The following is a 6,883-nucleotide window of genomic DNA, read 5'->3' as shown; positions in this document are numbered from 1 at the left end:
GGACGTGGTGTGGATAAATGATTGGGGAAAGGGAGGACCGAGACTTGAACCCAAAACCTCAAGTTCGATAGCATGTCAGGATATTCCTATCAACCAACTATCCCAAAAGATCAATCTGATAGGAAGAAGAGATATAATATACTCCCTCTGTAAAGAAATAGAAGAGATCTAAACACTCTTATATTTCTTCACAGAGGGAGTACTTAACAGCAACAAGTCATATGTTCTGTTTGGGCAACTATTTCATGAATACATGTAGCCAACATATTAGTCTACCCCATAAATTCATATTCCTAGGATGTTTTCTTGTAAGCACAAAACATACCAATAGAGGGGGGGATAAGGACCTTGGCAATACCATAATGATAATTATGATACTGCAAACCTTATAATAAGTTATAAAAAAACAATTGATATCAAGCAAAAGTACATTAGGTCAGCCAAAACGCAAACTTCACAAAGACAATAAAATGACACAATAGCAGGTAGAATGACTGAATTTTCATCCGCCCTCAAATGCTAGAATAACACAAACTACTTGTCATGTTTTCTTCAACGAGCTAATGTAAGACAGAGTAGAATCAAATTCTCACAAAAAGTCAAGTAACAGAGAATGACCAGAGAATAGATAGAGAGGGAAGAAGACAAACTGGGATGAGTTGGCCATGGCGGCCGCCAGAGCTTCGAGCCGGCGGCGGCCGCTGTTGGAAAATGCCCACTCTCCACTCGCCAAGTGGCTGACCCATGCAGACCGATTCGCCCGGACCTCAACGTCCGCGTGCACTACGTGCGCATCTCTCCCTGCATGCTAGGATAGCTAGCTTATCGCTTGTAACCACTCACGATCTTCCTGCTCCCTCTCTCTCTTGTAACTCTATATGTACAGCCGGCCGCAGTGAATAGAGCAGTGTGAGTGTTTTGCATAACCTAACTTGGTATCAAACGCGAGCATCTCCGATCCTCCTTTTTCTCTCCGCTTCCGCCATGAACCGCCTCCTTCGCCTCACCCGCTCGGAGGACTTCGACTCGCCGGCGACCGAGCCCTTCGCCGCGGTCCCTCCCGCCACCGCCACGCCCGCCGCGGCCCGTCCTGCCCCCGCCGTGGTCCCCGCAACCCGACGCGCGCCCCTCGCCGACCGCGGCAAGACGCCCGTCCCCAGCGGCGTTGGGGCCTCGTCCTCGTCTACCCCGGCCCCTCGCGTCCCACCACCCGCGGGCATCCTCCGGACCGCGGGCAGCACCGCCGTTCCCCGCCTCCCGCTGGGCGGCCCCGGCGGCGCCGTCGTCCCGCACCGCGGCCTTGGTGCCCCCGACGCCGGCCCCTCCTCCGTCGCCGGCCTGCCGCCCTCCATCGCGCACTACTTCGCCGGCAAGCTCCAGCTCGAGTCCGGTAACTACTCCCGGTGGCGACAACTTTTCTATATCATCTCTTGCAAACATGAAGTGCAGCACCACCTTGATGTCGCCACCGCGCCGCTCGATCAAAGCGCCATCTAGCGTAATGATGATCTGACCATGGTGCTGTGGATGCACGGCGTGGTCGCCGAAGAGCTCATGGACGTGGTGGCATCCCCGGACAGCTCCGCCTACGACATCTGGACGCAACTCCACCTCCTCTTCATGGACAACCAGCCGGGGCGCGCCGTCGTCCTGGGCGCGGAGTTCCGGAACTTCGTCCAGGGCAATCTCTCCATCGCCGAATACAGCCGGCGGCTGAAGACCCTGGCCGACGCACTCGAGGACGTTGGCGAGCACATCTCCGATCAGGCCCTGACGCTACAGCTCATCCGCGGCCTGAACCGCAAGTTCCAGATCATGGCGACACTTCTTCCCATGCAGTCGCCCTTCCCCTCCTTCGTGCAGGCGCGTTCCCGTCTTCTCATGGAGGAGATTTCCGCGAACGAGAGGGCGCGGTTGGATGGCCGTCCAGAACTCCTGGCTGCGGCGCTCACCATCGGGCAGGCGCCGCTTGGCGGCTCCTCCGCTGATCGCGGCCCTGACCGTGGCGGCTCCTCCAACGACAAGGGCAAAGGCCCTGCTGCTTCCCCAACCAGCGACAACAGAGGCCCACGCGGGCATGGTCGCGGCCGCGGCCGTGGCCGCGGTGGCCAGTCGTTCGGTGGCGGCCCTGCCGGCCGTGCCGCGCCTCCCTCCGGCCCAGCCTCACAGATCTCCACGGGCTACTTTGCTCCCTACGGCGCCCTCATTCCCGGCCTGCCTGCACCCCGTGCACCGTGGGCCGCCCCCAACGCCGCCGGCGTTCTAGGCCCGCGACCTCCTGCACCTCACCAGGCGTACCCGGTGGCCGCCCCTTCATCGAGCGGGCCGACCTGGGAGCAGTACAACCAGCTATACGCTGCTCTCCAGGGGCTCTCCATCCAGCAGCAGCAAGCCAGCGGCGCGCCGGAATGGTTCCTCGACACGGGCCCGCTTTCTCTCTCGAAGCCGCCTAGCCTCGCAATGGCTACACCCAGAGATTCTAAACGGGCGCCTAATCGGCCCGCGCCGCCAACTCTAGTGTACCGTCAATCCATTCGTCATCTCATACTTGCCGGCGACAAATCAATAAACTGGGCGTAGGAATATCTAGACAGCTGCAAAATAAAAGAGTAAAATGCATTAGTGCACCCTAAACTTGCTGGTTAGGACCAAAACGGTCCTCAAACTCTGAAACTGTACTAGTACGGTCCTAATACTTGTTCATACGGTGCTCATACGGTCCTCCAATTTGATTCACAGGTCCTGGCGTACCTGAAACATACGAGTTCGCTGTACAGAGCGTATTGGGCTGGCCATGTCAGCGTTCGTAGGGCCCACTAGTCAGTTGACTTGGTCTCCGGTGGGCAGAAATCCCCAATACGCTCTCAAATCCCTAACCCTTGCACACTCCCGCGGCGCCCAAATCCCTCCATCCGCCGCCGTACTCGCGTAGCCGGCGCCACACTGCCGCCCCAAATACCTCCTTTCGCCGGACTCCCGCACCCATGGGTGGCGCGAGCGTGACCGTGAGCTCGGTCTCAGGCGAGGGCGGCAGCCTCGTATCGTCTCTCCCGTCGGGCGTAGTCGTCGCTGCCCCGCCCGTCGTCAGCCGTGCTTCCGACCGGAGACCGGCCACGTTCTCCTTCCGCGGCCGGCTTCCCTGGATGAGCTCGTTGGTGCTCGCGACGGCTGTCGGCGATGGTAGTTCAGCGGTGACGCTCAGCGCTTTTGGCGGCCATGGAGAAGAAGTGCACTGTCCTGCCGCAGAGGTGGGCATGGAGGTGACCTGTCGCTATACTTCCCGTCGTCAGACAAGTGCAACACGACCCATTAGTTCACCACAATGCTGGGTAGTGTGGATGGCAATGACGGCTCAGGTGATGCTCTTTGAGGAGTGCATCAAGTGTGTGTCCTGTTTCTGTGTCCAGTGCATGAAGATCATGTACTTGTGTGTGTCAAGTTGCTATGGCTTTTGTAAACCAGTTGTTGCATGTATGGAGCAACTTGTGATTTTAGTTTATGAGTGAAATGAAATGAACTTATTTGAACTAGATTTTTGTGAAATTTTAGCATGAAAATGAACAATACTTGCTAAATGTAAATGGCGAAACAAAATCAACGATGTTGACTGCATTTTGGTTTATAGAACTGGAATAGAATAACAGTACAGACCGCTACTGGCACAATGCACTGTTTAAAATATAAAGCATTTGCTGAATGAGAATAAAAAGTGTTGAAGCTCAGAAACAAGAGATTCACACAAATTAAAGCACACATAAACATGATTTTTGCAGCTGAAAAAACTGGGTAATTAAGTTCCATAGTATAAATAACACATGGTCTGCAATAGTAGTTTCCTAATCAGAAGACACCTCTTACACTTCATGATCAGCACAATGATCATAAACAAAACATTGCCATTACAAGTTTTGCACCTGATCATAAGCAGAAACACAAAAAGAGATGAAGATCATTCCAAACTTCACATCCCTTTACCTAAATTCGTCGAACATGTTAACCTTTCTAGGTTTCTTAAAACATGTCATGTTCTGATTGGTAGGTGCAGTTTTTTTCTTTGTCTTGTTTCCTTGAACAACACAAGGATTAAATCTTGCCTCCTCGATCCTTGAACTAGTTCCTGCAGCTCTTTCTTTCATTTGTTCCTCCAACACGGCTTGCTTCCTTACTTGATCTGCCATTTGGTCATCCATGGCTTTCTTGTTTGTTTCTTCAGCTATCCTCTTTCTCAGCTCCCATTCTTCATTCCTTGTTGTGTCTTGTTGATTGTTCTGCTGCTCCCAAGCATTTTGCCTTGCAGCCTCCTCAGCCTCCTTAAATTTTCTCCAACTCTCCTGCCTCTCAAACTCCTCTGCTTGATGTATCAGAAAAGCTGCCTCCTCCTGCTGGTATTTTGTATTTGCAATCATTTTCTTCTCCTCTGCAATCCTTCTCTTCTCCTCGGCCTTCTTTTGTTTTTCTATCTCTGCATTTCTTTTTCTCTCATCCATCATTTGCCTTTTCTTCTCTGCCATTTCAAGTTTCTCCTCTTGAGCTTTTTTCTTTTTTTCCTCAGTAGCTCTTCTCTTCTCTTCTGCAGCAAGTCTCTTTTCCTCTAGTATAGTTTTTTTCTTTTCCTCAGCTGCTTGTTTCTTAGCTTCCAGCTCTTCCTTTCTCTTTTGAGCTGCAAGCTTAATTTTGTCCTCTTCTTCTTTCAACTTTGCCATTGCTGCTTCAAACTTTGCTAGGTCTGCAACTTCTCTTTTCTCAGCTGCGGCTCTCAGCTTTGCCAATGCTAGAACCTCTCTTTTCCTGTGAACATTGCCTTCCTTTGTTGCAGTAGTAGGGATAACTGGTGGCTGAGACATGATGTGCTCCTCTATGAAAACAGAATTTGGTAATGGACCTTGACGGACTGCTTCCCTCTGGCTTGCTTCCCTCTGGCTTGCTTCTCTCTGAAATATAACTCAATTTTGAGGATCATACATGAAACATTTGTACATGAACTTGCTATGTGTAATGAAAATAAATTACTATAAGTACCTCCTGTGTTAAAATATTAATTATCTCAGGCTGATACAAATGTACTGGCTCTTGAATTAAACCTTCTGTCCGCTGATTCTGTTCCTACAAACAGTAAAAGCATGGCAATTTTTACATGTTGAAGCATATAATTAGTAACATAATGAAGATCATGAAGCTAGATATAGGGCCTCACCTGAGTGACAACTGCTTCTTCCTCATCCGAGGAGGAGGAAACATCAGGCTCTGCCCTCACTCTGACCCTTTCAGATTTTTTCTTTGGTTTTAACCCTAATTTGAAGTCCATACAACCACCAATGTTATGGCCAGCAACTCCACAATAGCTGCAATGGATTATTGCCCCTGCCCTTGTAATTTTTACTCCTTTTTTCCCTTGTTTCTCTTCTGGCTGTTTTCTCCTGTTCTTCCTCCTCCTTCCTTTCTGCTTTACCAATGGTGGTGGTGCGATAGTTCTGCCATTCATTTTGCTCCACTCACTAATATCTCGACATGGCATAATAATGTTTTCATATGCCTTGCGATATGTTGCAATAGAATAACATGAGTTAACATAATCCTCTGGATTGATTTTGTCATATCTAAGAGCAGCTACTCCATGGCTGCATGGAATGCCAGACAAATCCCATCTCCTACAGCTGCACTTCCTCAACTGGTAATCGACCCCGTAGTCTACACCTCTATCATTGACGTTAAAGATTCCCAATCCAGCTGGTGAAGCATAGCAAGTTCTAGCAAATTCCACATTCTTGTCCAATTTTTTCCTTATCTTTGGACATATAGTACCAGGCCACTTCAAGGCCTCTTGCAGCTTGCTATGATTTCTTCCCATTAGTTGTCCTTTAATCCTCTGGCACATGCTGATTATAGGCATTTCTCTTGCATCCAATATATACTTGTTGAACACCTCACAGTTATTGTTCAACAAGACATCACACTTTGGGAATTCATTTTGAAATGCCCTAACCCATGTTGAAGGGTCCAACTCCTCTAGCCAATCATGTGCCTCTTTGTTTAGAACTAACATCTCATTCATGTTATGTCTAAATTTCCCTTCGGTACTACTTCTAGCACATTTCCAGAGTTGGTTTTTGAGGGCCTCACCTTTAAAATTTTTGTTGAAATTCTGCCAAAGATGCCTGACACAAAATCTATGTGGGGAACCACTAAACAGTTCTTTCACTGCCTTTATTAGACCCTGACATAAGTAAATTCATAAAGAAAGTGTTAATAATATTTAAATGCAGCCCATGTACAATATGAAAATGTTCAAAATTAGGTAAGACACACTCACTTTTTGCTTGTCGGACATGATAGTCCAAAGATCATTGTTCACAATACCAAGATCTTTCTTTAAAGTTGTCAAGAACCACCTCCAAGCCTTTGTATCTTCTCTCTGAACCACTGCATGTGCAATAGGAATTATGCAATCGTTGGGATCCATTCCTATTGCACTAAGTAGGATGCCTCCATATTGTGTCTTCAAATGACAACCATCGAGGAAAAGAACAGGCCTACAAGCTGATAGGAAACCCCTCTTACAAGCATCAAAGGAAAAGTAGCATTTCTCAAACTGGCCATCTTCAACAAGGTCTAAATAAAATGTACTTCCTGGATTGGATCTCCTCAGCTCATTTGCATAGTCCCACAACTTGTTGTATTGTGCTATTTCATCTCCATATATAATATTGAAAGCTAGTCCTCTGGCCCTCCCTAGCTTCCCTCTTTTAATTGTCATGTTGGAATCTTCCTGCACAAGTGCTGCCAATCCCTTGAGGGTCATCCTCTCATTAGCTCTTATTTTCTCCACATACTTGTTAGCAATGTACTTGGCAGTAAATGCCCTCACTTGCCACTTCTTGCTACA

At 48.8% G+C, this 6,883-nt stretch overlaps 1 protein-coding gene across 1 annotated transcript in view; it reads right to left on the bottom strand.

Annotated features, from left to right (window-relative positions):
* LOC119368998 overlaps positions 1-6,883 on the bottom strand; it is a 16,883-nt gene that overhangs the window by 7,871 nt on the left and 2,129 nt on the right. The window lies entirely within an intron of this gene.

Source organism: Triticum dicoccoides, chromosome 1A (assembly GCF_002162155.2).
Source record: "Triticum dicoccoides isolate Atlit2015 ecotype Zavitan chromosome 1A, WEW_v2.0, whole genome shotgun sequence".
NCBI lineage: Eukaryota > Viridiplantae > Streptophyta > Magnoliopsida > Poales > Poaceae > Triticum > Triticum dicoccoides.
Note: the sequence above shows the minus strand (reverse complement) of the source record. Positions and strands in the feature narration are given on the sequence as shown.